At 38.8% G+C, this 8,404-nt stretch overlaps 1 pseudogene; it reads left to right on the top strand.

The window, feature by feature from the left end:
• The first annotated feature begins 3,086 nt into the window (after positions 1-3,086).
• On the top strand, positions 3,087-6,976 carry LOC111747855 (large ribosomal subunit protein eL37-like; annotated as a pseudogene).
• The last annotated feature ends 1,428 nt before the right edge of the window (positions 6,977-8,404 follow it).

Genomic DNA, 8,404 nt, shown 5'->3' with positions numbered 1-8,404 from the left:
GTTGAATGTGGCATTTAGGTCTTCCATGTCTTTACTGAGCTTCTTTCTGGATGTTCTGTCCTTCACTGAAAGTGGTGTGTTGAAGTCTCCTAGTATTATTGTGGAGCTGTCCTTTTCTCTTTTCAATGCCTTTAGAGTTTGTTTTATGTATTTTGGAGCCCTGTCGTTCGGTGCATAAATATGTATTATGGTTGTGTCCTCCTGGTATATTGACCCTTTAATCATTATATAGTGTCCTTCCTTATCCTTTGTGGTGGATTTTACTTTAAAGTCTATTTTGTCACAGATTAATATTGCCACTCTTGCTCTTTTTTTTGATCGTTGTTTGCTTGATATATTTTTTTCCATCCTTTGAGTTTTAGTTTGTTTATGTCTCTAAATCTAAGGTGTGTCTCTTGCAGGCAGCATATAGATGGATAATTTTTTTTTTTAATCCATTCTGCCACTCTCTGTCTCTTTATTGGTACATTTAGTCCATTTACATTCATTGTAATTATTGATAGATATGAGTTTATTGCTGTCATTTTTATGTATATTTTTTGTGTGTTGTTGACAGTTTCTTTGTTCTACTTAATTTTCTGTGCTGAGTAGTTTTTATTTATGTATTTTCTTCTTATCCTTCCCATTGTTGTTGATTTTGTATTTGCTGAGCCTTTATGTTTTTCTTGTTTTTTATTTTGATGTGTGGGATTGTTAGTTTCCTTTGTAGTTACCTTAATATTTACCCCTACTTTTCTAAGTTTAAACCAATCTTTTATTTCTTTATATTGCCTTGACTTCCTCTCCATATGAAAGATCTATGACTACATTATTTAGTCCCTTTTTTTAAATGTTGTCATCTTTTAGATAGTGATGTCTCTGTTTCCATATTTTCCATGTTTTAGCTTTGATTTATTTGTTACTTCCCTATCAGGGTTGACATCTGGTTGTTCTGTCCTGTGTTCTAGTCTTGGGTTGTTATCTGATGTTATTGATTTTCTAACTGGAGGATTCCTTTAGTATTTCTTGTAATCTTGGTTTGGTTTTTAAAAATTCTCTAAACTTCTGTGTATCTGGAAATGCCCTAATTTTGCCATCATATTTGAAAGATAGTTTTGCTGGATATATAATTCTTGGCTGGCAATTTTTTTCCTTCAAGGCTTTATGTATGTCATCCCATTGCCTTCTTGCTTGCAAAGTTTCTGCTGAGTAGTCTGAGCTTAGTCTTATTCACTCTCCTTTGTAGATGACTTTTTGTTTATCCCTAGCTGCTCTTAAAATTCTATATTTGGTTTTGACAAGTTTGATTATAGTATGTCTTAGAGACTTTCTTTTGGGATCTATCTTGTGTGGGGTTCGATGAGCTTCTTAAATAGATATCTCCTCATCTTTCATGACATTAGGGATGTTTTCTGCCAACAAATCTTCAACAATTCTCTCTGTATTTTCTGTTATCCTCCCTCCCCCACCATTCTGGTACTCCAATGACTCTAGGTTATTCCTCTTGATAGAATCCCACACAACTCTGAGGGTTTCTTCATTTTTTTTAATTATTTTATCTGATTTTTCCTCAAATAATTTGGTGCCAAGTGCTTTATCTTCAATCTCACTAATTCTGACTTCCATTGTCTCAATTCTGCTCCTACGACTTTCCATTGAGTTGTCTAATTCTGAAATTTTATTATCAGTCTTTTGGGTTTCAGTTTGCTATCTCTCTATGGATTCTTGCAGTCTTTTAACTTTGTCATTATGACTCTGTATAACCTTTTTAAGTTCCTCTGTTGCTTTGTCTGTGTGTTTCTTGGCTTGTTCTGCATTTTGTCTGATCTTCTTCCTAATCTCTTGAAGAGCTTTGTAGATTTGTATACTAATCTTTTGAATTCTACCTCCAGTAATTCCAAGAAGTTGTCTTCCTCTGGAAGTTTTCTTGATTCTTTGTTTTGGGCACTTGCTGAAGCTATCATGGCCTGTCTCTTTATGTGATTTGGTATTGACTGTTGTCTCTGAACCATCAATAAGTTATTATATTTACTTATTTATGTTTGCTTACTGTGTCCTAGCTTCTTGTTTTGATTTGATATGCCCAAGTAGGCTGCTCGTGTGAGCTAGTTTGATTATTGGCACCTTTGAAGCTTTCGTGTTCTGTCACCAGGTGGTTAGAGCTGTTATTAGGTATGTGAGCCCAGGAGTCCATTTACTTTTCTTGTGTGGATTCAGCTCAGTTGTCCAGGTATAGATGGTCACCAAGTGTGTGGTGCAGGCTCTCACCTACAGTCCTAGATGGAAGGGGTAATTGGAGTAGGCACAGGTATCTGGCTGTAGTAGAGGTTCATGAGTTGAGCAAGGTAGAGGGCTGACGGCTGCTCCTGAGTGTCTGTGAGAAAAAGCATGTCCCTGTTCCCTACGGCATGTAGGTGGGTGGGTTTTGCAGGTGGACCATGGGCATCCAATGCTGTTGGCTGTAAGGACTGGGAGGCACCACTTATTCTTGGACACCTGTCACAGGTGGCTAGGTGGCATAGGTGGAGCCACCAGTCCTCAAGCCCCTGGTGTGGGTAGGTGTAGACCTTGCTTAATGGCCAGAATGGTGTCAAATGCCATGAATCTGCCACTCTACTTTAGAGCTGATACAGTTGAAAATAGCCTTCATGTATATACCCTGTTGTACTGTGCTAATAAGGGCATACACTGTTGAAATGGGCCCACACAGGTCTATGCAGTGGTGAAAGACATTCGAAGTCTGTGGACCCCTTATGCCTGTGGCTAGGCAAAGCAGGTGTGCCTGCCCTGGGTTCCCGGATTAGGAGACCTGACAGATTATCTTTTCCTGTTTGTTAACTTGTTCCCTTTCCAAAGCCAGGAGAATGGCTTAGGACATACTATGGGTCCTACTTCTGACCCAGGGGATGCAGTAATCACTAAAGCCAGCCTGGGACCTTGTGCAGAGCAGGGAGGGGGCAGGTAAATGGGAGAGAGGTTCTTCCCAAAGGGGGTGTTTTCTGATCCATGAGGTAGGATGTACCCATGTACTCATCTTTACTGATTGAGCTCCACTTTTCACTGGTTCTGAAAGCTTGAGTAGACTGTTCACCACTCAGTCTCTCGTGATGCAGAAATTGCTTCCCAAACATCACTGTTGCTTCACCAAACATGCCAACCAATCCAGCCTGCAAGGTGCCAGTTCCCATCGGGTCAGGTCTGGCAACTTCTCACTGCTTCTGAACAGTCTCTCCCTCCTCCTGCTGCTCAGTCTGATTCCTCAACTTCACCTTTGTTGTTCAGGGATCCTAGATTGTCATATATAATCGATTCACTTGTTTTTTTAGGTCTTTGTTGTAAGAGGGACCATAGGAAGCATCTGACTACTCTGTCATCTTGGCCCCACCTCAGAACATTTTCTTTATGAGCTATGTTATGCCAGTTGACCTGGATGTCCCCCAAGACCATGGTCTCCAGCCTTCAGCCCCAGTAACTTGGCCCTTCAAGGTGTTTGGATACATCTAGGAAGCTTCTATGGCTTTGCCTTGGTCAAATTGTGCTAACTTCCTATATCGTGTGCTGTTTTACCTTTCACCAGAGTTAACACTTGTCTACTGTCTAGTTAGTGATTTCCCCTCCCCAGCCCTCCCCTCTTTCATAACCAACAAAGATTGTTCTTTCTGCATGCAAAACTTTTCTTGAGTTTTTATAATAGTGGTCTGACGTAATATTTGTCCTTTCCTGGTTGAATTATTTCACTCAGCATAATGCTCTCCAGATTCATCCATGTTGTGAGATGTTTTGTGGATTTATCATTGTTCCATTCCATTGTGCGTATGTACCATAATTTGTTTATCCATTCATCCGTCGATGGGCACTTAGGTTGTTTCCATGTTTTTGCTATTGTGAACAATGCTGAAATGAGCAAGGGTGAGCATATGTCTATTCGTGTGACAGCTCTTATTTCTCTAGGATATATTCCTAGTGGTGGGATTGCTGGATCATATGGTATTTCTATTTCTAGCTTTTTAAAGGGTGCCATATTGTTTTCCATAGTGATTGTACCATTTTACATTTCCACCAGTAGTACATAAGAGTTCCAATCTCCCTGCAACCTCTCCAACATTTGTTATTTTCTGCTTTTTTTTTTTTTATTCTTGCTAGTAATATTGGGGTGAGATGGTATTTCATTGCAGTTTTGATTTGTATTTCTCTAATGGCTAATGATCATGAGCCTTTCCTCAAGTATCTGTTAGCTGTCTGAATATCTTCTTTGGTAAAGTGTCTGTTTATATCTTTTGCTCATTTCATAATTGGATTACCTGTCTTTTTGTTACTGAAGTGCTGAAGTATTCTGCAGATTTTAGAGATCAGACCCTGTCAGATATGTAGTAACCAAAACCTTTTTCCTAGTCTGTATGATCTCTTTTTACTTCTTTGGTGGTCTTTGGATGAGCATAAGTGTCTAATTTTTAGTAGCTTCCAGTTATCCAGTTTATCTTCTGGTGTTTGTGCATTGTTAGTTATGGTTTGTATCAAATTTATGCAATATATTAGGAATCCTAGCATTGTTGCTCTTTTTCTTTCATGATCTTTATTGTTTTGGGTTTCATAATTAGGTCTTTGGTCCATTTTGAGTTAGTTTTTGTGTGTGATGTGATGTATGGGTCCTTTTTCATTTTTTTACAAATGAACATCCAGTTTTGCCAGAACCATCTGTTAAATACTCAGTTTTTTCCTCAATTAATGGACTTTGGTCCTTTGTCAAATATCAGCTGACCCTGGGTGGATGGATTACATCTGGGTTCTCAATTCTGTTCCATTGGTCTATGTGTCTGTTGTTGTACCAGTTGTTGTTGTTAGGTGCCATCAAGTCATTTCCAACTCATAATGACCTTATATACCACAGAAGGAAACACTGCTCAGTCCTGCGCTGTCCTTACAATCGTTGTTAGGCTTGAGCCCATTGTTGCAGCCACTGTATCAATCCATCTCGTTGACAGTCTTCCTCTTTTCTGCTGACCCTGTACTTTACCAAGCAAGATGTTCTTCTCCAGGGACTAGTCCCTCCTGATAACATGTCCAAAATATGTAAGATACAGTCTCTCCACCTGTGCCTCTAAGGAGCATTCTGGTTGCATTTCTTCCAAGACAGATTTGTTCATTCTTTTGGCAGTCCATGGTATATTCAATATTCTTTGCCAACACCACAATTCAAAGGCGCCAATTCTTTCTTCTTCAGTTTTCCTTATCCACTGTCCAGCTTTCACATGCATACGATGTGATTGAAAATACCATGGCTTGGGTCAGGTGCACCTTAGTCTTCCACGTGACATCTTTGCTTTTCAACACTTCAGAGAGGTCCTTTGCAGCAGGTTTGCCCAATGCAATGTGTCTTTTGATTTCTTGACCTGCTGCTTCCATGGGTGTTGATTGTGGATCCAAGTAAAATGAAATCCTTGACAACTTCGATTGTATGAGTTCCAAGCTGTTTTTACTTCTGTGGCTGCATAGTAGCTTCTGAGATCAGATAGTGCGAGGCCTCTTATTTTGTTCTTTTTCTTCAATAATGATTTGCATATCTGGGGCCTCTTACTTTCCATATAAAGTTGGTGATTAGTTTTTCTATCTCGATAAAGACTGCTGTTGGTATTTGGATAGGGATTGCATTATATCTGTAGATCGCTTTGGGTAGGATTGACATTTTCACAACGTTGAATTTACCTACCCACACACTTGGTATGTTTTCCCATTAATGTAGGTCTCTCTTTTTTTTTTTGCGATTGTGTTTTGTAGTTTTCTTTGTATAGGTCTTTTACATCCCTGGTTAGATTTACTCATAAGTATTTTATTATTTTCCTGGTTTCCTTTTTGAAGTTCTTTTAATTGGCGTATAGGAATCCAACTGATTTTTGTATGTTCATCTTACATTCTGCTACTCTGCTGAATCTTTCTATTAATTACAGTAGTTTTCTTGCGGAATCTTTGGGGTTCTCTATTACAGGATCATATCATCTGCCAATAGGGATAATTTTACTTCTTTTCCAATTTGGATGCCCTTTATTCATTACTTTTTTTTTTTTTTTTTTTGCCTTATTGCTCTAGCTAGGACTTCTAGCAAAGTATTAAACAGGAGTGGTGAAAGAGGGCATCCTTGTCTTATTCCCATCAACTAAATGTATATACTGACAGTTTTATGAACATTAGTTAACACTTAATATGTGTGTGTGCAAGTGCACACACATATATTCTCACCACTATAAAGAAACTGCAATGTACCCTAATAACCTCCAGTCCGACTCAACAAGGCATTGGTAAGATCCTTAGGTAGAGTAGTGGAGGAGGATATCTAACAAGAGAGGGGCTTTGCAAGCTAAGGTGCAAAATTACTTCAACTCTTAACTTCCTATACCTGAGGCCAAAGGGAAACAAAAGGAAAAATTCTCAGTCCCAGCGCTGTGTGGATCTTTCTCTCTCTCTCTGGCCTGGTAGGTCACCATCCACTTACCCCTCTGTGTGTGATTTTCTGAGACGGCTTGTCCCTCCTGTGTTTAATTTTTCTATATTACATCAAATTGCATTTATGTTAAAAAATAGACTGTGGGGAAAGTGACGTCTCAGGAAAAAAAGCCTATATTGGGAAGTGCTCCAGTAGGCAGAAGCTCATGAGGACAATACAGCAGAAGTGCGTTCTCTTCTGTCCTCTTTGGGCTACAGAAGCAAGACAACAAAGGGAACGTCATCATTTGGAGAGTGTTGTAATAAGACACATGCATTGTGCCACTGCTGTGACTCTAAGGTCTACCACCTTCAGAAGTGACCTGTGGCAAATGTGGCTACCCCCCCAACTGCAAAAGAAAGTATAACTGGAGTGCCAAGGCTAAAAGACAAAATACCAATGGTGTTGGTCTGATGTGACACCTAAAAATTGCATACTGCGGATTCAGGCATGGATTTTGGGAAGGAGCAATAGCTAAAACCCAAGACAGCAGCTGTTGTAGCATCCAGTTCATCTTAAGTATTTCAATGCTTAAATGTGCAATAAATATCCTGGTATTAAAAAAAATTTTTTTAATTAAAAATTTTTTTTTAATTTTAAATCCTAGATTGGTACTAATCCCTTACAGGAATAACCTGTTGTTGTGCTTAAATTATTAGCAGCTGAGGATACAGTGATTCATGCTATTTTGTCCATAGAGCTGCTATAGAGAGAAAGCTCCTGTGGAACAAATGTAGTCAGTGAAGCCATTTCTTTCCCAACACTTTTTTTAAAAATTTATTCTCCATTAAAACGTGGTCATTTTACTTGAGCCCAGCAGACAGTGACATAGCTAAAATTAAAGCAGTTGATTTTTCTCACCTTCCGTTTAATGTATTTCCCCCTTGAATACGGATATTTTATTTTCTAGAAGCTATAAGATACATGTCATAAATATTTAAAAGTCTTTAGCTTGAGTTTCAGATTGATTCAGCATTAGCATAATTAGTACATGAAATTATGCTACACATTCTATCTGAAATTACAATATACAGGATACTAAGGCAATCTGCTGGGAGAAAAATGTTTAAAGAGAGTGGACTAAACTGAAGCCATTATTGTTCTTCTCTGAGCTAAGCAATATAAAGAAGCATAAGTGCCTTCGTTTTAGGATTTTTGTTGCTTTTGAAGTATCTGTAAATGAACCCGATTTTGCATTCTGTTGTAGTTGATTTTATTTACAACTTTGTAATACCTCAGCAATTTGATAATGATATTTTCTAGAAAATCAAAAAGACCGAAGAGATTTCTACTTGCTGGGTGTCATGGATTGAATTCTGTCATTGCTAGACCATGATTCCCAGTAATGTTGTCTACCATTTTGTGATCTGATGAGGTTTTCCTATGTATTGTAAATCCCACCAATATGAGGTTAATGACGCAGGATTAGAGGCAGCTGCGTTAACGAGGTAGGCCTCAATCTACAAGATTAGATTGTGTTTTAAATCAATCTCTTTTGAGATATAAAAAAGAGAAGCGAGCAGAGAGACATGGGGACCTCATACCACCAAGAGCAGAGCACATCCTTTGAACCCGAGTTTCCTGAGCTGAGAAGCTCCTAGGCAAGGGGAAGATTGATGACAAGGAACTTCCCCCAGAACCAACAAAGAGAGAAGCATTCCCTTGGAGATGGCACCCTAAATTTGGACTTCTAGCCTCCTAGACTGTGAGAGAATAGATTTCTCTTTGTTAAAGCCACCCACTTGTACTTCTGTTATAGCAGCACTAGATGACTAAGACACTGGGGACCATGCTTTCTGCTTATAAAGTCGCTGCTCGTCCACCTCTTTGAGGATTATAAACAGGAGTTCTCAATACTTTTTCTTGCCAGGGTGCCCCTTTTCAAAATGATGTTTTTGAAGGCATAAAATAAAACACATAGGATTGCAAAGGAAACCAATTTTCATG

Source organism: Loxodonta africana, chromosome 4, assembly GCF_030014295.1.
Source record: "Loxodonta africana isolate mLoxAfr1 chromosome 4, mLoxAfr1.hap2, whole genome shotgun sequence".
In the NCBI taxonomy this organism is placed as follows: Eukaryota; Metazoa; Chordata; class Mammalia; order Proboscidea; family Elephantidae; genus Loxodonta; species Loxodonta africana.
This window is presented reverse-complemented; position numbering and strand designations above follow the sequence as displayed.